The sequence below is a fragment of the Eumetopias jubatus genome, unplaced genomic scaffold, assembly GCF_037043125.1.
Source record: "Eumetopias jubatus isolate StellerSeaLion01/CBP00866 unplaced genomic scaffold, mEumJub1_p1.0 scaffold_9, whole genome shotgun sequence".
NCBI classification, from domain to species: Eukaryota; Metazoa; Chordata; class Mammalia; order Carnivora; family Otariidae; genus Eumetopias; species Eumetopias jubatus.
In genome coordinates this window covers 90,668,046-90,691,450 of record NW_028274815.1, presented here as the reverse complement: position 1 = coordinate 90,691,450, position 23,405 = coordinate 90,668,046, and the positions used below count along the sequence as shown (strand labels likewise).

General features: G+C 46.1%; 1 long non-coding RNA gene across 2 annotated transcripts; it reads right to left on the bottom strand.

Annotated features, from left to right (window-relative positions):
- Nucleotides 1-240: 240 nt before the first annotated feature.
- On the bottom strand, nt 241-11,768 carry LOC114224486 (uncharacterized). 2 transcript variants are annotated; one of them, XR_015768977.1, is made up of 4 exons: nt 10,782-11,768; nt 9,164-9,358; nt 3,162-3,419; nt 241-1,289 (listed from the first exon to the last, which is right to left on the bottom strand). It is a non-coding gene; the product is annotated as an uncharacterized LOC114224486 (long non-coding RNA). The 2 variants fall into 2 exon arrangements; XR_003612383.2 differs by having other exon boundaries at nt 10,786-11,768.
- Between the last annotated feature and the right edge of the window lie 11,637 nt (nt 11,769-23,405).

Here is a 23,405-nt window from a genome sequence, read left to right as displayed (position 1 = left end):
GCCTTCCCTGAACCCCAGGACTGCTCCAAGGCCCCAGACCTCTGCCCTGAAGTCCCCATCCCTGACCCAGACATGAAGACACTCTTCCTGACTAGAAGGGTCCCTACCTTGTTCCCTGTGGCACCCCTAGACCCAGCACAATGCCAGCTCAGGGTGGGGGAAACTCGTGAGGGTTTTGACCCCCTCTAACTACCATCAAGCCCACTGCCTTTGTAAGGAGAGTTGGGAAAACACAAGAATAAAAATTACACAAGCAGAACTTATTCATATTAAAATAAATATATTCAACTCTATGTGTCAAAGACCCTTTCTTTCCACAGACATTTTAACCATATGTATGTATTTGAACATATGAACTAGCCAACACAGATGCCCTTGACCCACAAACCAGCACATCACTGAGCGGGCATCACCGAATCTGAGAGCAGGTCTGAAAGCAGGGGCCACCATCTGCTCTCACACTCCCCCTCACTGCACTGCACACCCTGAGAACACAGGACTCTGCCAGGTGACCCCAAGATGGAGAAGGTCCCAGATCCCATCCAGCAGGAGCTTTGCTATCCATTGTCATCTCCACACCACTCACCCCTGTCCACCCACTGGGGCCTCATCTCCCGCAGCAAGAGGAATGCTCACCCTCCCTTAGTTCTCTGGGCCTGAGCAGACCCAGAAGGCTCTCCATGTGGCCAAAAACAGTGCTTCTGTCTTCAGGCTACCCTTGACCAGGGGAGGGCTGGGGAGGACTCCAGAAGTGTTGGAGCAGCTCCAACTCCTGGGAGGCACCCTCCCTTTCACCGCTTCCGAGAGTTTGGTACTTCTTATAAAACAATGTAACAAAGTTACAAGGAACAAAAGAAGAATGACTATGCGTCTCTCTGCCCTAGTCCTTGACGAAGGTAAACAAACCATCCTTGGCCCCAGCCGAGCAGGCCTGGACTGCCCTGTGCTCTGTCCATGTGGTTTGCCAGCTGTAAGGGAATCCTACCGCAATAACAGTCCGGAAGCCTAGCACTGATCCACCAAAGGTGCTTTTTGTTACTTGGGCATACAGAAGGCCACTTGGATATGAAACATGGCCACCGAAATCCTGGCTCAGTTCAGCAAGTGGCTTTTCAGTGGATTCCTTCCTTCTGTGAACTCTTCCACAGATGTCCACTGTATGGAACAAGAGGAGCAGGTGTCCCGCGTCGCCGTGAGGAGGGGTCTGGAATTTTCCTCATGCCTTCCTCCCTCCAGAAGCCCTTCTGGTGGCACCACGGTGAGAGCCACTGACACACAGGGCCTCTGTCCTGCAAAGCCAGGGACATGCCGTCACCCATGTCACCTGATAGGCGTCTGTTTTTAGGAGGCTGGAGGTGGACAACCCACCTGTGTTTCCTAGCCCTGGCGAGGGCAGCACTTACCTGGCATCCGGAGTGACTATGGAGGACACTGACAGAAAGTTTCCTAGACCTAAAAGTCACTGAAGGGCATACCTGGGCCCTGGTTCCTCCACCATAAGTCTGCCTGTGGGCCCCAAATCCCCCACAGCCGGAGTTCATCTTCGTAGGCACCTGGCATCTCCCCTCCACCAGCCCCGCATGTGTGAGGCACAGCAAACTACTTTTTATGTGACACTGGGACCAAAACGCAACTTCCCTTATGGCTTCAGTACATTAGTCAGAATAAACAAAGTTCACTGCATTTGCACTTCTCATAAGGAAACCTACCTCTAGAATGAGGGCTTTTGCTTTTTTGCAAGCTATCAGGGAATTGAATCAAGCCTTAAGTCTATAGGCTCAGCAGCCCTGGAGACCCAGTGGATGAGGTCTACAAGGGAAGGATTTTCTCTCTCCAAAATATAAAAGCACACATCCAGGGGCACCTGGGTGGCTCAGTCATTGGGCATCTGCCTTCGGTTCAGGTCAGGATCCTAGGGTCCTGGGATCGAGCCCCACATCGGACTCCAGGCTTGGCAGGAAAACTGCTTCTCCCTCTCCCACTCCCCCTGCTTGTGTTCCCTCTCTCGCTGTGTTTCTCTCCGTCAAATACATAAATAAAATCTTAAAAAAACAAAAACAAAAGCACACGTCCATGCATGTATTTGCTGAAAGATGGTGTCCCACCAACAACTCCTGCATCTGAAGGTGCTTGCTAATGTGCATCCAATGAAGAAAGATTTCCCTTTCCTTGCTGTGTTCAGACTTTCAATGCATTCAATACAGGAAGCCTAATTATGTGCGTTTGATGAATGCCTGGGCCAGTCAACTCCATGGGTGCAGACTTGTAATCAATGGTGGCATCGAGACCAGGACATGCAGTTCACGGGGACTGAGTCCAGCCCCTTGGCAACACTGGTGATGGAAGAACAGAGGGAAGCCTTGGCCTGCCGCACCTGACAGACCCCAGAGAGCCCTGCCCAGGCCAACCAGCCCTGGGTCTCAATATGGACTTGCCTGAAGCCACATCAAGCAGGGGAAGAGCCATAGATCAGAAAATGGGGGACTACGTGAGGATTCCTCTCCTTGGCTTGCTCATCTGCAAAATGGGACCAAGGGAGGAGTCACCCACTCCGTTTATGGAGCCCCTGCACTGTTCTGCTGGCTGGGGAATCAGCAGTAAAGATGACAGGATCATCTCTAAGCCTACACTTCAGTTCTCTGTCCCCCAGGGACAACTGAGCAGCCCTACACTTTTGAAAGCTCTTCCAAAATGATCTGTGACCAGAGGGATGATATCATTTTTCAGACCAGGACACTTTTGCACAAGAGAAAACGTTGCTGTTACTAATAACCCCAGAAGAGTGGGCATGTACAGGGGCTGTCTCAACCAAACCCAATGTCCATCTGCTTGTTTTTAGGATGTTAGAAAGCCCTCCACAGGCCTTAAAAGCCCTCCACTCCTTTTCTGCCTGACTTATGATATGTGCAAAAGTTTTAATCCCACAGTCTGAAGTGAGGCTTACAAAGCAAATACCCCAGGGAAAGGTAGGAAATGGATCTCAATTCAAGCTGCTGCATCACATTGTGATTGGCAGGGTTCAGGGTCACAGGATGGGAAAGGGGAGGGGGGAGACCAGAGGGAGAAATGCTGCACAGAGTTGAACCCAGGTCTGTTGACAAATCCAGGTCAGCACCCTGCACCCATCCATGTGCCCATGTGTGCAAGGAGGCCCCTCTTACCTCCCAAAGGGTTTCGCTCTCAAATTCAGAGCAGCGTGGCCGGCGATCAAGCATGAGGAACTGGGGTCAGTCCCTCCTTCCAAACACACTGACATCTGAGCTCAGTGAGCGAGGCCTTGCTTCCCACCATCCTCAGGCCCCTGGTGCTCACAGCTCTTGGGGTGGCCTTTGGACCAGAGGCCCAACAGGAGAAGCTGAGAGGTCACTGGTAGCAGACAATGCTTCCCCAGCTGCCAGGTAAGCTTTGATCCCTATAAACTTTGAAAAATAGAAGTACACAGTGAAGAAATTAGTCACATTAATGTCATGAGCAGGTACTTGCGCTATGCATTGACTGAGATTGAGCAGCGTCTAACAACACTCTTTCTTAGGACTAAGAACTACCTAGCCACCCAGACTCTGTCCTGTTGGCTATGCTATGGGCATCCTCAGTGAGACAGAGCCCAAGGAATTGAAGTAAAGTAAAAGAGCCTTTCAAGTGACCTCCAGAATCCTCTGGCTCGGGAAAGGAAACAAAGACTGTAATAAGAGATGAGGAAGGACACAGTATCATACTTAAAGGGTCTATCCAACAAGAAGATCTAACAATTGTAAATATCTATGCCCCTAACATGGGAGCAGCCAATTATATAAGCCAATTAATAACAAAAGCAAAGAAACACATTGACAACAATACAATAATGGTGGGGGACTTTAACACCCCCCTCACTGAAATGGACAGATCATCTAAGCAAAAGATCAACAAGGAAATAAAGACTTTAAATGACACACTGGACCCAATGGACTTCACAGACATATTCAGAACATTCCATCCCAAAGCAACGGAATACACATTCTTCTCTAGTGCCCATGGAACATTCTCCAGAATAGATCACATCCTAGGTCACAAATGAGGTCTCAACCAATACCAAAAGATTGGGATTACTCCCTGCATATTTTCAGACCACAATGCTTTGAAACTAGAACTCAATCACAAGAGGAAAGGCAGAAAGAACTCAAATACATGGAGGCTAAAGAGCATCCTACTAAAGAATGAATGGGTCAACCAGGAAATTAAAGAAGAATTAAAAAAATTCATGGAAACCAATGAAAATGAAAACACAACTGTTCACAATCTTTGGAATGCAGCAAAGGCAGTCCTGAGAGGAAAGTATATAGCAATACAAGCCTTTCTCAAGAAACAAGAAAGGTCTCAAATACACAACCTAACCCTACTCCTAAAGGAGCTGGAGAAAAAACAGCACATAAAGCCTAAACCCAGCAGGAGAAGAGAAATAATAAAGATCAGAGCAGAAATCAATGAACTAGAAACCAAAAGAACAGTAGAACAGATCAAAGAAACTAGGAGCTGATTCTTTGAAAGGATGAACAAGATTGATAAACCCCTGGCCAGACTTATCAAAAAGAAAAGAGAAATGACCCAAATCAACAAAATCATGAATGAAAGAGGAGAGATCACCACCAACACCAAAGAAATACAAATAATTATAAGAACAAATTATGAGCAACTATATGCCAGCAAATTAGATAACCTGGAAGAAACGGATGCATTCCTGGAGATGTATCAACTACCAAAATTGAACCAGGAAGACATAGAAAACCTCAACAGACCTATAACCACTAAGGAAATTGAAGCAGTCATCAAAAATCTCCCAACAAACAAAAGCCCAGAGCCAGATGGCTTCCCAGGGGAATCCTATCAGACATTTAAAAAAGAATTAATACCTATTCTCCTGAAACTGTTCCAAGAAATAAAAATGGAAGGAAAACTTCCAAACTCGTTTTATGAGGCCCCAATTACCTTGATCCCAAAACCAGAATGACAAAGTAATTCTCCATCAAAAGGGAGAATTACAGACCAAATCCTTGATGAACATGGATGCCAAAATTCTCACCAAAATACTAGCCAATAGGATCCAACAGTACATTAAAAAGATTATTCACCATGACCAAGTGGGATTTATCCCTGGGCTGCAAGGTTGGTTCAACATCCGCAAATCAATCAACGTGATACAATACATTAACAAAAGAAAGAACAAGAATCATATGGTCCTCTCAATAGTTGCAGAAAAAGCATTTGACAAAGTACAGCATCCTTTCATGATCAAAACTCTTCAGAGTATAGATATAGAGGGTACATACCTCAATATCATAAAAGCCATCTATGAAAAACCTACCACGAATATCATTCTCAATGGGGATAAACTGAGAGCTTTCCCCCTAAGGTCAGGAACACGGCAGGGATGTCCACTATCACCACTGCTATTCAACATAGTATTAGAAGTCCTAGCTACAGCAATCAGACAACAAAAAGAAATCAAAGGCATCCAAATCAGCAAAGAGGAAGTCAAACTCTCACTCTTTGCAGACGATATGATACTGTATGTGGAAAACCCAAAAGACTCCACCCTAAAACTGCTAGAACTCATACAGGAATTCAGTAAAGCAGCAGGATATAAAATCAATGCACAGAAATCAGGGGCATTCCTATACACCAACAACAAGACAGAAGAGAGAGAAATTAAGGAGTCGATCACATTTACAATTGCACCCAAAACCGTAAGATACCTAGGAATAAATCTAACCAAAGAGGCAAAGGATCTGTATTCACAAAAGTATAAAATACTCATGAATGAAATTGAGGAAGACACAAAGAAATGGAAAAATGTTCCATTCTCATGGATTGGAAGAACAAATATTGTGAAGATGTCAATGCTACCTAGAGCAATCTATACATTCAATGCAATCCCCATCAAAATACCGTCCACTTTTTTCAAAGATATGGAACAAATAATCCTAAAATTTATACGGAACCAGAAGAGATCCCGAATAGCCAGAGGAATGTTGAAAAAGAAAAGCAAAGCTGGCGGCATCACAATTCCGGACTTCCGTCTCTATTACAAAGCTGTCTTCATCAAGACAGTATGGTACTGGCACAAAAACAGACACATAGATCAATGGAACAGAATAGAGAGCCCAGAAATGGACCCTCAACTCTATGGTCTACGAATCTTTGACAAAGCAGGAAAGAATGTCCAATGGAAAAAAGACAGTCTCTTCAACAAATGGTGTTGGGAAAATTGGACAGCCACATGCAGAAGAATGAAACTGGACCATTTCCTTACACCACACACAAAAATAGACTCCAAATGGTTGAGAGACCTAAACATGAGACAGGAGTCCATCAAAATCCTAAAGGAGAACACAGGCAGCAACCTCTTCAACCTCAGCCGCAGCAACTTCTTCCTAGAAACATTGCCGAAGGCAAGGGAAGCAAGGGCAAAAATGAACTATTGGGATTTCATCAAGATAAAAAGCTTTTGCACAGCAAAAGAAACAGTCCACAAAACCAAAAGACAACCGACAGAATGGGAGAACATATTTGCAAATGACATATCAGATAAAGGGCTAGTATCCAAAATCTATAAAGAACTTATCAAACTCAACACCCAAAGAACAAATAATCCAATCAAGAAATGGGCAGAAGACATGAACAGACATTTCTCCAAAGAAGACATCCAAATGGCCAACAGACACATGAAAAAGTGCTCAACATCGCTCGGCATCAGGGCAATCCAAATCAAAACCTCCATGAGATACCACGTCACACCAATCAGAATGGCTAAAATTAACAAGTCAGGAAAGGACACATGTTGGCGGGGATGTGGAGAAAGGGGAACCCTCCTACACTGTTGGTGGGAATGCAAGCTGGTGCAACCCCTCTGGAAAACAGTATGGAGGTTCCTCAAAAAGTTGAAAATAGAGCTACCATACGATCCAGCAATTGCACTACTGGGTATTTACCCCAAAGATACAAATGTAGGGATCCGAAGGGGTACGTGCACCCCAATATTTATAGCAGCAATGTCCACAATAGCCAAACTGTGGAAAGAGCCAAGATGTCCATTGACAGATGAATGGCTAAAGAAGAGGTGGTATATATACACAATGGAATATTATGCAGCCATCAAAAGGAATGAGATCTTGCCATTTGCAATGACGTGGATGGAACTGGAGGGTGTTATGCTTAGTGAAATAAGTCAATCAGAGAAAGACATGTATCATATGACCTCACTGATATGAGGAATTCTTAATCTCAGGAAACAAACTGAGGGTTGCTGGAGTGGTTGGGGGTGGGAGGGATGAGGTGGCTGGGTAATAGACTTTGGGGAGGGTATGTGCTATGGTGAGCGCTGTGAATTGTGCAAGACTGTTGAATCACAGATCTGTACCTCTGAAACAAATAATGTAGTATATGTTAAGAAAAAAAAGAAGAAGAAGATAGCAGGAGGGGAAGAATGAACGGGGTAAATCGGAGGGGGAGATGAACCATGAGAGATGATGGACTCTGAAAAACAAACTGAGGGTTCTAGAGGGGAGGGGGATGGGGGGATGGGTTAGCCTGGTGATGGGTATTAAAGAGGGCACATTCTGCGTGGAGCACTGGGTATTATGCACAAACAATGAATCATGGAACACTACATCAAAAACTAATGAAGTAATCTATGGTGATTAACATAACAATAAAAAATTTAAAGAAAAAATAAAAAATAAATAAATAAACATGTGGCAAACAACAGGGAAAAACAAAAACAAAAAAACCTGCAGCCTCTTACATCTTGTTTCAAAATGGCTAATTCCTGCTGCAGCCGGCCTGACCTAAGAAAGGCAATTTTACAACACACTCTGGCTGGAAATTGATGTGCAGATTGATCAAGGAACATCATTTCTTGAATTAAGCTTTGTGGAAATAAAAGTGGCTTGTCAAAGCCCAACTTACTACAAATTCCAGAGAAGTTACAGACACTAAGTGATAGATTCATCTTGGGGCTCCAGGCAGATCTTAGGAAAAAGGGGATTTTCTTGGGCAGGCTTCTTCCCAGCAAACACAAGCTCATAGGTTCTCGGGGAAGGCTGTTAGGGTCCTGAGAGAGGAACTGACCCTGGAGAAAGGGATGACTACCCTGCTTTCACAGACACCGGACGACACGGGCTGGGGAGAGCGGGAGCCTCACCTCCCCACAGGATCACCCCGGCTCCATCTCTAGAGAAGCTTCCCTCAAGGGCAGCCCTGGACCTCTCACAAGCAGACAGAGTCATGTCTCAGGCGGTGCCCATTGCCCCAACCAACCAACGCCATCAATGTGGCCAATCAGCTTAGAGTGTCCTCAGGAAGTACAGCGTCCATCTGGGGAGCCACACAGGGGGAAGCAAGGCAGCCAAGTTGGCTTGGGAGCAGGGGGGCTTCCTGGAGAGGAACATGTCTCAGATAGGATTCCTGCAAATGCTGCCATCCAGTGGAGGGTAGGGGCAATGCAGTGAGGCCACCCAAAGGCACATGGTGGCTGGCAGGTTGGCGGTGGGGGGGGGGGTGGGCATCAAGGATGCTGTTTGGGGTTTAGAAGTCTAGGGGCCATTTGTGGAGGAATCAACCTACAGAGGGGACAGGCAGCAGAGGACCTGGGCCCTAGGCAGGCTCATGGTCCTTCACTGGGTACTCCTCCATCCAATGCCTGCTTATCCTCAGGTCACTCAGCAGGTGGAACAGTGCAAGCCTCTGCACGTGCAAGCCTCTGCACCTCCCAGCCAATGAGCATCAGTCTGCTGCCTGTAACATGCTGTTACCTGTTGGGTGGCTTACTCCAAGTGGTCTCTCTGTCTATTTGGACAGTGGTCTGAGACCACTCCAAGTGGTCTCAACTTTCTATTTTCCTCGGGGAATGCTTGTATTTGAGGCAGATAGCACAATTGCTTAAAAAATCAGCAAACATAAGATGAATTTCATGGTTAAAATACAATCTAGGTGTTAAGCACAAGTTTTGCCAAGGTAAAAGATTAGCCCTCCAGGTTATTCCTGCTAAAACCAATGACATCCATTTATCATTCTCAGGAACCTGCCATTTTGTCAGGGCATGGTAGGGTAGCCCATCTCTGCTCCATGCAGTGTCAGCCAGAGAAACTCAGTATGGGGGAAGAGATTACTTTTGAGGTGTTGCACTCACCATCCTCTGGGAGCCCAGGCAGGGCTGAGGGGCCTCAGCTCTCTTCAGGGTGCTGGTGCTTGGGCTTCCTCACAGCGTGGCAGCTGGGATCCACAAGCAAATGTCCAGGGAGGAATGCATGCCAATTGTATGATTTATCCTTAACTCATCATGTCCCTTCCTCCAGAGTCTATTAGTTGCAGCTGTCACAAAAGCCTTCAGAGACCAAAGGAAAGGGATATATATTCAACCTCCTGATGGGGATGTACAAGATTCTAGAAAAGTGTATGTGGTAAAAGATATCACTGTGGCCATGTGTGGAAAATACAACCTGCCACATGAGCATCGAGAGAGTGTACAAAGTTCTATCCACCAATGGAGCCATTCTAAAGACCCCAGTAATCCTCCGCACCTCATTATCATTCATATCTGTCCTCCCCACCATCCCCATTCATGGTACCCTGTGATACAGTGAGCTCGTGATGCAAGCAGGAGGAAGTGCTGCAGACCCATTGCCACCCCACTTGAATGGCCAGCCCAGCAGAGGCCCCTGCAAACACAGATGGCAGAAGTCTTAGGCTTTGGGAAATCCAGATCATTTAATGCTGCTACACCCCACCAGGGGACCAGATGGAAAAAGCCTGAGAGGCATTCAGTTGGAAAGAAGCCCCTGGGAAGTTTGTCATGGTATAATTGGGAGGAAATCCCAGTTTTAAAAAAAAGTAAGGAAAGAGGATGTCAGTAACCAATATCAAGGAGGTCTTGTGAACTTCATTTTCATAGAAAGTTTGAAAGTTAAGCCCATCTCTGACCAGCAGGGTGGCAAAGGAAACCAAGTCCTCAGTAGAAGGCCAGTGTTTGGTCACAGCACAAAAGAGGCAGGAGCATCTTATGAAAAGCTGGTGATGTAACAAAGCATGTTCACAATGTCACAGGGGCTCCCTAGGACTTGGAGATGTTTTAGGCTAGAATGAGGAGAGGCTTTATTTCATCTTAAAAAAAAAAAAAATATATATATATATATATACACACGCACGCACTTAATGTATATACATACGTATGCACTCACATACACACACACACGCACACTCGTGTATACACATACGTACGCGCGTGCGCACACATGCATGCTCATGTATACACATACGTATGCGCACACACACAGATACACACACATATATTTAAATATATATATACATTATTTTTTCAGAGCAGTTTTAGGTTCACAGCAAAATTGAGCAGAAGGTACAGACATTTCCCATCTCTGTCCCCACAAATATATAGCCTCCCCATCATCAACATTATGCATCAAAATAGAATATTTGTTACAACTGATGAACTTACATTGAAACGTCATTATCATTATCATCCAAAGTCCATAGTTTACATTAGGGTTCACTCTTGGTGTTATACATTCTATGGGTTTGGACAAATGTATAATGATATGTATCAATCATTATAGTATCATACAGAGTAGTTTCACTGCCCTATAAATCCCCTGTGTTCTGCCTATTCATTCCCATGCTTCTCCCTAACCCCTGGCAGTTTTACTGTCTCTACAGTTTCTCCCTTCCTGAAATGTCATATAGCTGGAATCATCAAGTATGTCACATTTTCAGACTGGCTTTTTTTTACTTACTTACATTTAAGTTTCCTCCATGTCTTTTTGTGGCTTAATAGATCATATATTTTTAGCATCTAATAGTATTCCATTGTCTGGATGGACCACAATTTATTTATCCTTTCACCTTCTGAAGGACATCTCGGTTGCTTCCAAGTTTTAGCAATTATGAAGAAAGCTGCTATAAACATCTGTGTGCAGATTTTTCTGTAGACATGTTTTCAGCTCCTTTTGGGTAGATAACAAGTAGTGTGATTACTGGATCTTATGAGTAAAAGTATATTTAGTTTTGTAAGAAACTGCTAAACTGTTTTCCAAAGTAGCTGTTAGCATTTTGTATTCCCTCCAGCAGTGAATGTGGGTTCCTGTTGCTCCACATTATCACCAGAATTTGGTGGTGTCAGTTTTCCGGGTTTTGGCCATTCTAATGTGTGTGTCTTGGTACCATTATTTTAACTTGCATTCCCCTGCTGACATATCACGTGGAGCGTCTTCTCATATGCTATTTGCTATCTGTCTACCTTCTTTGGTGAGGTGTCTGTTAAGGTCTGGCTCATTTTCTAACCAGGTTTTTTTGTTTTCCTGCTGTTGAGTTTTAAGAGGTCTTTGTATATTTTGGACAACAGATCTTTATCAGATGTGTCTTTTGTAAATATTTTCTTCCAGTCCATGGCTCATCTTCTCATTCTCTTGACAGTGTCTCTCACAGAACAGAAATCTTTAATTTTATCATTAATTTAATTTTATCAAGTCTCTTTCATTGATCATGGCTTTTGGTGTTGTATCTTAAATGTCATCATCAAATCCAAAGTCATCTAGATTTTCTCCTGTGTTATTTTCAAGGAGTCTTATAATTTCACACTTTATGTTTAGGTTTGTGATCCTTTGAGTTAATTTTCAGAAGGGTGTAAGCTGTGTTTAAATTCTCTTTTTTGTTGTTTTTTGTTTGTTTGCTTGTGAATGTCCAGTTGTTCTAGCACCATTTGTCAAACACACTACCTTTGTTCCATTGTATTTCTTTAACTATTTTGTGAAAGATCAATTGACTGTATATGTGGGCCTGTTTCTGGGTGCTCTATTCTGTTGTGTTTTTTTTTTTTAAGCTCTATTCTGTTCCTTTGATCTCTTTGTCTATTTTTCACCATACATCATACCATACATCTTGATTACTGTAGCTTTATAGTAATTCTTGAAGGTAAGTAGTGTCTGTCCTCTAGCTTTGTTCTTCCCACAGAAGCTATTAAACTGTCATCTGAGGAAGGGACCAAAGCTGGCAGAATTGTGAGACAGTGATGTGAAGTGGCCCCAAGATTCCAGCTGTACCCCAAGTAAGGAAAGCCAAGCAGTGTGTTTGCTCAGGGCTTTCTGATATTCAAACCCTCCTGCTCATATGTGTAACTCACACACCAGCCTGCAAAGTGGAGAGGACAGACTGTGTCATCTTCATTTTATGACAAAGGAATGGAGACTAGCACAGGGAAATTGGGCCCAGAGTCACAGCAAGTGACAGCAAGTCAATAACAAAGTCATAAATGGAAGTCTGGAGCAAGTACTATGACTCTTCTGCCTCTGGGAATCAGGACCCCTCATCCCTGCCCTGTTCCCAAAAGTCCCTGGGAGCAAATCTCATTGGTCATGCTAGAATTCTCCACCTCTCTTCTCCTCCATGATGGGCATCTATAACCTTCCATGTAAATGACCATCTGCTGGTGCTGCAGAGCCAGGATCAACATAATGAGTGTTTAGCCTATGGTGTCACCCTGAAGGATACCATGCATGAACACAGCCTCACTTCTGTGATATTCCTGCCCAAGATGCACAACCTGGTCCTGGTAGGAAGCAACACCAGACAAAGATTCCTAATCTGTAATCTTCAGAAATGTCAAGGTCATGAGAGTCAGCAAAGACTGAAGAACTACTCCGGATTGAAGGACACATGACAACAGAATGCAACATGTTGATTCTGAACCGGATCCTTTTGCTCTAAAGGACATTACTGGGACAAGTGGAAAAATTTAAATGGGGCCTGAGGACTAGAAGTTATTAATGTGTCCGTGATAATTCCCTGATATTGATGATAGTTGTTTTGTGGTTACAGAGGAGAATGTCCTTATTTGTAGGACTTACACAATTACACACTAAGCTTTGGGAATGGTGGATCATCATACAGACAATTTAATCTTAAAGGATTTGGGAGGGAAGGTCTTTCTTTGTACTATTCTTGCAATTTTTGTTTAACTTTGCGATTGTTTCAAAACTAAAGTGTTTTATTGTTGATGATGTAAGTATAGTCAAAGAGAGAAACCCCGATTTCTCCAGTGGGAATGTGAGTCGTGCCCCTGTCTATCCCAGGACACTGAGGCATTACCGATGGAAGTGGCAAAGAACCAGGCACAAACTCAAGGCTTGCTTTATGCATCCATCAGCACGCTGACCATGCTCACCCAACCTTCACCCGTCTAAACAGAGGAGGGAATGGACGGGAACTACAGGCCGTGAGAGATCTGTCCTGACTTTGGGAACCTGCCTCCTTCCTGCACCTCTGGGCTGGGAAGCTTTGCAGTGGCTGAATCTAGGTGGGCTCCCAAGTGCGAAGAAACACTTTCCCACAACCAGGATGGGGGCGGGGGGGGGGGGAGGCGCCTCTCCCTGCAATTCCAGTGAGGTTCCAGGAACTTCCTATTGGCTCACGGCTGAACCAATCCCTGTGGCTGGGCGGGGGGAAGGAGAGGGGTGAAGACATCTGATTGGGCAGGCTGGGTCGCGTGCAGCGGGATCAACCTATCCCAGCCCAGGTGGGCCAAGCCCTGGACCCGAAGGAAACTTACTGGGAGAGCAAAAGAGACAGGTGTGCGGGAGTTGGGGGTCTTCAAGCCAGCCTAGCCCCAGGTCATTTCTGTCCCGGACACCCCAGAGCACAAGCGGGGAATATGGATGGACCCTCTGCCTTTTGCCACCTTCTGCCCCACCCCCCGCCCTTACTCACAGTGACCTTTGCTTGGGGCAGAGATCAAGACTTGGGGGACCGGCAAGGCCCAAGGACAAGTACAGTTATAGTTTACAAACAAATAATAATTCTGTGTGTTTGTTTGGTAGACTTAGGTTTTTGTGCTTTGGTTTTGCATTAAGTGGGACATGCCTATAACCCAGTGTGCCCAAACCACATGGTAAAACAGGACTTGCATTTTTTTCTTTGAGTCATCAGCCCGTTTAAATGGATGTGGCATAGAAATGTGCCAACCCATGAACAATCAGAAACATCTCTAAAATGTTTAACTAGAGGTCTGTGTAATGTGTGACCCGTCTAAATCAGAACTACCTGGTTGCTTAATAAATGCAAATTCCGGACTAGTTGATTGACTCAAAATCTCTAGAGCAGAATCCATGAATCTGTTTTTAATAACGTGTCCTCCTAGTGGCAAGGGACTAGGGGACAGGAATGACCCGTCAGCGGGACTGTGATGAAGGCAGAAATCGTCAGGAAGCTGTGTCTGTGAGAGAGACAGAGACAGGGAGTGACAGACGGGTCCTGGAAGATCAGACTACAAAGAAGCAAGTGAGGTGGTGGCATTCTGGAGTCACATACTGTGCTTTATCTTTGATCTAATGACAAATCAGAAATGCAAACTCCCCTTTCTTCTTTTTAAAATATGTTCTCTGCTTCTGCCAGCCAGAGGAGGATCTGCCAATACAAGGGCTAGCCAAGCTGTCTCGAGAAGGCTGCCCACTATCATCCCACCAGACAGCCAGCACCAGCTGGACCTTGCAGATTGACCCACGTCCCGATGCCCAGCACCACCGCCATGGAAGATGTGATCACAGCACGAGGATCCCTTCACTGGACAAGTATATGAATTCTTCTTCCAGAGCACATTCTTTTCAAAAAGCTCTCATCCATTTTAACACTAAGATAAACACAAAGAACTTCCAGTAAGATTGGTTCCCTCACCAACTTGACATATCATTTGTTTTTAATATTCCTTGTGCAAAACGGAGCAATGTTTGATCTGAAAAGACAAAATCAAACCAGTGAAGATCTTTTAATCTCTCTCTTCACTCTCTGCTGTTGGTACTGGGACTGAGGGCACACACTGGGCTGTCAAAGCTGTTCCAGCTTTGTCGGACCAGCTTGCCAGGATGGCAGGAGGATCCCAGGTCTGTCCTTGCTTTCTTTGAAGCCTGCGAGTCTCCCTTGGTTTGACAGAACCACTGTGGTTGCCAACCTGTAGGTTGTAAATTATTGCAGGGAGATTGTGGGTCAATAAGTGTCCCAGGAATAACCCAGAGCAATGCCTCACACACACAAATAGTGCTGTTTTTCAAAAGGCTGTCGATGGTGCAGTAACTGATTAATGCAAACTCATTCTAAAGCATACCCGAATCCAGGATAGCTTTTGATCACTGTTTTTTGGAAACTCAAAACACTATCATGTTATATCTGTGATATTTTCTTGATGTTTAGAAAGGAATCCTCAGGAGGCAAAAAATGATAAGAACCGAGAACAGATCCGTGGTTTCCAGGTGAGGACTGGGGAGAGATTAACAGCACAAAGGAATTTGGTGGAAAGGGGACTGATCTGTAGCTCAGTTGTGGTGATGGTTTCATGACTCTATGTATCAGTCTTAGAACGATATGCCAGAAAGGGTTTTATTTTTGTCATATTTAAAAATAATATTTTATTGAATTAACACATTTTGATAAATTGAACAAATGAAATTTTAAAAAAGAAAACCTCAAACAACGAAACGCCAGTATAGTGAGAGAAATGATTTGGACAGGGCCGCCTGGGTGGCTCAGAGGGAACCTGGGCCCTGCACTGTCCCCTGAGACCAACCACTGTCTGGTTGGACTTGACCTCTCAGGCCGAGTTCTGCCTGTCCAAGACCCAGATCCCTGCCCCATCTCTGGCCACAGTTACTTCAACTCTTGCCCACCAAGCCACACTCTTGAAACTTATCACTAAGAGAAGAATCCAAATTACCTTGCAGCGGGCCCTCCATGTGTGGTGGCTGAAGGACTGTGATGTTATCTTCTGGGTTCTCTCCTTTCTCCTTCCCCTCCTAGGGCAAGTAGTGCTTGTGGTACCTTAGAGGGGGCTTGTGGCAGGGCAGAAAGTAGACGTGGTTGTGGACACCTCCTGGCTTTCATTTTCCAGTATCACAAGTCTGGTCTAGAGGGAAGAGGTAGGGGGCTCAGGAGGTAGAGGAGGCAGGGGCTTCCTTCAGATGAAACCGACCATCCCCTGGCCCTGAATGAGAGGAGAGGCTGGGACCCAAAGGCAGAGCCGCCTCAGCTCCCCTCCCCGGGGAGAAGGTAGCCCACGCTGGGAGGAGATTCTGTGGAGCTCCCGGCCTCCTCAGAGCACAGTACAGAGGATCTAGGAGGCTGCAGGACCCAGTGTGGACCACCTGTGATCAGAGGTCTCCTCTGTGCCTTGGCCGTGCCCAAGTCCTTGAGATGACCCTGAAGAGGCCGTGAGGAGGGGACAGGAATCAGAACCCCTCTTACATCAAAAACTAATGATGTAATGTATGGTGATTAACATAACATAATAAAAAAAAACCCAAAAAACAAAAAAACAAAAAAAGAATCCCTCTTACAAACCAGAATCCAGGGAGGTGGGTGTGAAACTTTAGTTCACTTACGAAAAATAAAGAAATGCAGTATTTCTCATGGACTCTTGCTGTGGCCTGAGGTTCTTACTTCTCCATCTTCTGCCTTTGTGTCTGTCCATCCTGTGCATTGAGAGGTGGCGTGTGCACGTTGCCACCACCCTCGTGCCCTGACAGCCATACGCCGGCTCTGCTCAGTGGAGGGCCGTCCTCCCAACAGGTTGTATCCTGACAGGAGCTTGCGATTTCTTCCCTCATCAGAGGTCACACTGCGAGGTTAAGGGGCAACTTTCACTTCTTTGTCCACCTCTGCTCTCAGGATGAAGGGTCCCAGGCCAACCTGTTTGTCCTACCAGACCCCAAAGAAGCACTTGTGCTTATCACAGACCGTCCCTGGGACAAGGGCAGCTAGCTTCTCCACTGCCCTGAAGTTCCACAGACCCCACAGAGCTTGTCCCCAGATGGGCTGCTCAGGATCCACCCACATCATGCGTTTCCACGGCAAAAGGCCACATGTTTAGTGGGAAATTCTTCAGTGCCTCTCAGGAAAAACAATCTCCCCTCTCCGATCTAAGGTGATTCTCAAAGTGGTGGTCATTGGTGCTGTCTTTCCTGGGCAGAAGGCGAGGACAAAAGCTCAAGACTGACTGAAAGTTCATCAGGATCGTGCGGCGCACTCCCCCAGCCCCATGTGTGGCCTCAGAGGGACTCAGACTCAGACGCAGGAGGTGGCCTCTGCCAGCACCCTCACCCAGGACTGGGGACACTGTGCGGGCCCCGTGGGATAGAGCAGAATGGAGGAACTGCACAGCCAGCCCCGAGAGCAAAGCAGGACAGCGCACTGCACAGCATCCCCCCAGGAGGACGTGTCACCCCTGGGCCCCATCCCTCTTCACGTCCTCCTCTGGCAGGGGGTGCAGGGTGCTGGGGCAGATGGCAGTGACGTGAGGAGGAAGCCGTGAGGAATCCACTGGAACTGAGCCAAAGGGTGGGGGACTCTCCCTGGGGGTAGGTAAGGAAAGGACAGACCAGAAACCCTGTGCACATCCTGCAGCCAAGCTGAGGGCAGCAGGGCATGGGAGGAGGTCCTGGGCCGCGGGTTGGCTCGTCCACTCTCCCTGCACCTCAGGGACTTGGGCGCCAGGGACCACATGGGCCTGGTGGCTTTCAGAGTTCTTCCACTTCTTCCCCATCTACCCTCTGTGAGCCTGGAATGAAGTGAGCACACCAGGCCCGGGTTCAAGCAGGTCCTGCCTGACTCCACCTCATCTCACCACGTGTCCACAGGGCCTTCCCTCCCAGGCAGCCAGGTGCTGGCAGATGAAGCGGTTCTAACTTGACCTAAGTCCCAAACTTGAACCTGGGGACAATTAATAAAAATGACTGGTAAAGTGACACCATAATGTCTCAGTATTAAATACATCCAAACTGCCAAATCTATCCATGATTACATTTCAACACAGTCATCCAACCTCAGCCGTTCTTTTCCCTGTGGACATCTTTCTCCAATAAATAATCCAACTTATTGATCATTTACTCATCCAGAACAGCATGCAGCCCCTGAGAAGCAGGCTCTGTGATAGAGGCATGCTGTCTGATTGCTCCCCACCACCTTCCCAGAGCCCACCAAGCACCTGCCTCCACTGACAAACCAGAGAACCCGAGGGTCCCCAAGTCTGGCTCCAGTCAGCACCCCTGCAGATCCATAACCCCAGTGCCCAGGCCACACCCCAGGCCAGTTAAGTCCCCCACTGGGAGGGAGCACCTGGCCCCAGTGCTTCCTGCTGGTCCCAGTCATTCCAGTGAGTGGCCAAGCCTGAGAACCTCCATTCAGGCATTCAAGGTGTGCACATGGTCAGACTTTATCCTGTGTAACCCACATTCTCCAATTAAGAATTAGGGCAGCCCCTGGGTGCATGGTAAGACCATTCAAGTCATAATAACCCTCACCACATAGCCCAGATGTCACAGAGGCAAACAGAGAGACATGGGCAGTAGTTCATCTCTGCAGGAAGTGAGAGACAGAGAGACCTGAGGAAGACAGCATCACGGAAATGAGAATCACACAGGCAAACCACCCATCCAGCAGACATCTGGAAGTTCCACAGCCAGGCTCTAGAGCATACACAAAACAAGAAAACTGAGAACTTTCATACTGAGTGGTGCATAGCAAACCTAAATTTTTGTGTTTAAAATAAAACAAAGCCAATAATTTACAGGTTCCAGTAATTAATCCAGAACCTTATAAACTACTCAGATGGCTGCTCTCAACTCGAGTTACAAGAAGGAAAACTAACAAACGTTCAAAGCCATGTTTGCACAAAATAAAAAGGAGTCTGTCTTCTCTCTTTTGTTCTGAGAATTGCACTGGGTGGAGCAGCAAGAAGTTGTCTCTGCTTGGGTCGGCGTGGACCATCCCACCTTGTGACTGAGGGCTGAGGGCAAGGGTGAGGGTGACCCAGCAATGGTCTGAGAAGTTAGTGGATTGCAAGTAACTCTGCCAAGAGCCATGGGTTCCAGCAGGGAGGACAGTGGACTCAGGGCAAAGCCAGAGCTGGGGACAGCTACAAAGTGACCAAGCACTTTGAGTGTCCATATTAAGACCCGCCCAACAGAAGACATGAACAGACATTTTTCCAAAGAAGACATCCAAATGGCCAACAGACACATGAAAAAGTGCTCAACATCGCTCAGCATCAGGGAAATCCAAATCAAAACCTCAATGAGATACCACCTCACACCAGTCAGAGTGGCGAAACTTAACAAGTCAGGAAACGACAGATGTTGGCAGGGATGCGGAGAAAAGGGAACCCTCCTACACTGTTGGTGGGAATGCAAGCTGGTGCAGCCACTCTGGGAAACAGTATGGAGGTTCCTCAAACAGTTGAAAATAGAGCTACCATTCGATCCAGCAATTGCACTACTGGGTATTTACCCCAAAGATACAAATGTAGGGATCTGAAGGGGTACGTGCACCCCGATGTTTATAGCAGCAATGTCCACAATAGCCAAACTATGGAAAGAGCCAAGATGTCCAGCGACAGATGAATGGATAAAGAAGATCCATATATATATGTGTATATATATATATATATATATATATATATATATATATATATATATATAATGGAATATTATGCAGCCATCAAAAGGAATGAAATCTTGCCATTTGCAACAACATGGATGGAATTGGAGTGTATTATGCTGTGCAAAATAAGTTAATCAGAGAAAGACATGTATCATATGATCTCACTGATATGAGGAATTCTTAATCTCAGGAAACAAACTGAGGGCTGCCAGAGTGGTTGGGTGTGGGAGAGATGGGGTGGCTGGGTGACAGACATTGGGGAGGGTATGTGCTATGGTGAGTACTGTGAATTGTGTAAGACTAATGAATCACAGGACTGTACCTCTGAAACAAGTAATACATTATATGTTTTTAAAAAAAAGAGAAGATAGTAGGAAGGGAAAAATGAAGAGGGGGGGAATCGGAGGGGGAGACGAACCATGAGAGACAATGGACTCTGAGAAACAAACTGAGGGTTCTAGAGGGGAGGGGGTAGGGGAATGGGTTAACCTGGTGATGGGTATTAAAGAGAGCACGTTCTGCGTGGAGCACTGGGTGTTATGCACAAACAATGAATCATGGAACACTACATCAAAAACTAATGATGTAATGTATGGTGATTAACATAACCTAATAAAATAAAAAATAAAAAAGACCCACCCAAAAAATATTTCCATTCAAAATTAAGTTGCCGTTGGGAAGATATAGTTTTATTTTTATTATAAATGGATTTTACCTAAATATAGTAAGACTGAATGGACGTCATCGAGATTCTTTTAAGTGCTTAAAAAGGAAGTAAATCCCAGTCAGGCGTAGGATGCAGCTTTCCTCTGCACGGGTTTCTGAAATCAGTATGAAGCAAGTCTCTTTTCCTCTTCCCTCCCCCTTCCATGGCCCAGTTCTAGGCACTGAGGACACAGCAGGAAACATGACAGGCTGAAATCTGGCACTCATGGAGCTCACATCCTGGTCCAAGAGAAGCAAGTAGCTATGAACAAAATGAAACAGGATGCCATGGGGACAAGGATGGCTCCCGTGGGGATGGTCAGAGATGGCAATCTGAGATGGTGGGGTAAGCTGAGAAGACAGACCCAGCCGAAGACCCCAGACAGAGGGAACATGAGTCATGGGGGGCTGTGTCCCTGCAAACATCAGAGCCATGGAAGGAGCAAAGACTGAGTTTGTGCCAGTTGTGTTCTGCTCACCAAGTACTATAGGAAATGCAAGGCAGAGGTGACTAAGATGCAGAGCTGTCCTGGCAGAACCTGTACCACATTGCAGGAGAAAAGAGTTGTAGCCATTCGTCGAGGAACCACATTGTACCAGGCTATGTTCTAAGTGCTTTGCATGAATTTACTCTCTGGTCCTCAGGGATAGGAGCTAACTGTCTCTCTCTCTTTTTTTTGGAGATTTTATTTATTTATTTATTTATTTATTTATTTATGAGAGAGAAAGAGAAAGAGAGAGAGAGCATGAGCGGGGTGGGGGGCAGAGGGAGAAGCAGACTCCCCACTGAGCAGGGACCCCAATGCAGGACTCGATTCCAGGACCCCGGGATCATGACCTGAGCCGAAGGCAGCCGCTTAACCGACTGAGCCACGCAGGCGCCCAGGGGCTAATATTTTTATTGCACAAGGGAGAATATTTCGATCCAGCTCCAAGTCCACACTCCTAACCAGGACACTCCAGGACAAGTACACAGAAGACTGCTTGAGGGCAAAATGTGATCATGGCCTTGAGGAACAGAGAAGAGGTAGGTAGGAGATCAGAGTATTCGGTGTGGCCGAGCTGGGCCACAGGTGATACCACCTGCTTGCCGCTGTCTGGGACACTCCTGCCTGGAGCCCAAAGCGGGCCACTCAGTGGAAGACACCACCCTCCACTGAGGCAACCATGCTGTGAGGAAGCCCAGCTATGCAGAGGCCACGTGTGGCAATGCAGGTGCAGACACCAAGTACATGAGTGAAGAAACCCTCCAGTGACTCCCCAGTCTTCCAGCAGAAGCTCTGCCCTTTGTGCCTTTTCCAGATTCCTGGCCCACTCAATGACAAATAACCATAGTAAATAGGTGCTGCTATGTGGGGGTGGTCAGTTATGCAGCAGTAATTGAAAACTAAGGGTGTGCCAAAGATTTATTCTAAAAAGTAAAAATATTAATGCCTCCCAAGCACTACAGTAATTTCAAAGACTGGGACGATAGAAACTACCCCAGTTTCCCTGAAGATATGGCTCAAGGGCATGACTTTCTCGAAAGCCACCAGAAAGCCAGAACTACAAACTGCCCCCTCTCCCATTCCCTCTCACCCCAGTGCCCTCTCTGCTATGCCACATTGCCTGCAAATAAAAGCCCTATAAGCATGAAACAAATGTACTGTGAACGCTGACGGAACGTGGAGAATGCACCATGGATAGGTATGTATGGACCATAAAATCTCAGCTCACCTGAGTGACACATTTAGCTATCTCATATAATATGCTAACTATGACAAATGTAAAGCATTTAATTAACCACAGTTTTGCTTGCCTTCACATTTCAAAGGCTTTGCAGGACATGCACTGGGTTACTTGCATCTCTTTAAAAAGTTGTTGGAGAAAGTGTGAGCTAATGCCTTCTTTATCTGTTACGGACTTCCCTGTAACAAAAAGAAGCTCACAGAGAGTGGGGTCTCCTAGTTATACTTTTGATGTTGATCTCTTTGCCTTTCTCTTCCCTCTCCTTTTTCTACTATTTTCAGAGAAGTATTGAAACAAATAAGGAAATAAGCAAACACACATATACACACATGCATGTATATATATATATGCGTGTGTGTGTGGGTCTTGATACAAAGAGAGGTTTGCAAAGGTCAGGATTGTTCCCCATCATGAGACTTTCCTGATTCCTGGGTCTCTCGGAGCTCAGCTAATGAAACCAACCAATGAGCAGGGAAAGGGGCTGAGAATTACAATGGTCTGTGTGTCTGGATAAGCCAGCAGAGGGATGGCGGCAAAAACCTTGCGGTTGCCAAAATAGCAAGAGTCTCTGCTTCATCTCTCTGGAACTGCAGACACTCTGAGGGATCAGGGCTCTGGACTGCACCACCCCTCAGAAAGCTGGGAGATCCTATCCTAAGTACAGTTTACGCACCCAAGTTCAATGATTTGTGTTGGTCAAAATTTTTAAAAAGAAGGGCCCAGAAAAAATGCCATGTCATGAGGGCAGTCAGTGTCATCAAAATCTCTACCTGGCAAACTCATACCCCTAGGAAAGCCTGAGATACAAATTTTGTGGTTCCCTGGGTCAGACACAGCAGTTCTGTGCCAGTAGCGAGGTTGTTTTGCTGAGCTCTAATCGCCAAGCTGTAATTCCAGTGTTCGCAAATATGTGATTTGGGGGCACCCAGACACAGAGCCGGCCAGAGACGCCCCCCGCTGCTCAGGCTGTGTGGTGCGCTCCCCAGTGTGGAGCTTGGTACAGAGAGTGAAGCATGGGAGCCCTTGAGCAGAAGGGACTTTGTGAGAGGTGTGGAGCATTTGTCCCACATGTGGACTCCGTGCCTAACCTCCAGCTCTCAGTCTTCCTCAGACCCCCCCACTGCCAGCTCAATGCAGCTCAAAAACCTCTCAGCCTAAATCCATCTTAGTGAGAGCAAATGCACCCCCCAAATGGCTGGATTTACACTACACGATATGACAGGAGGCCGTGGGGTTTATTCCCCTGTTTTCTGGCATATCCCTCTGTTTCAGAAATCATGATTACTAAAAGAGTTCTCAGCAAAGGGGCCTGACATCTTTAATTCAATCTCCAAGACATTACATTTAATAAGACAGAGAAGAGGGGATGGGTCTGGAGGAAATGAAGAGAGTAGTAGAATTCAGAAAATATCAGAGAATTCATACCCACATGGGAGGCTTCTTGGCCAAGACAAAACATGGGAAGACTTTCAGGCAGTGTAGGGTGGGCATTGCAGTATTAGGCCCTT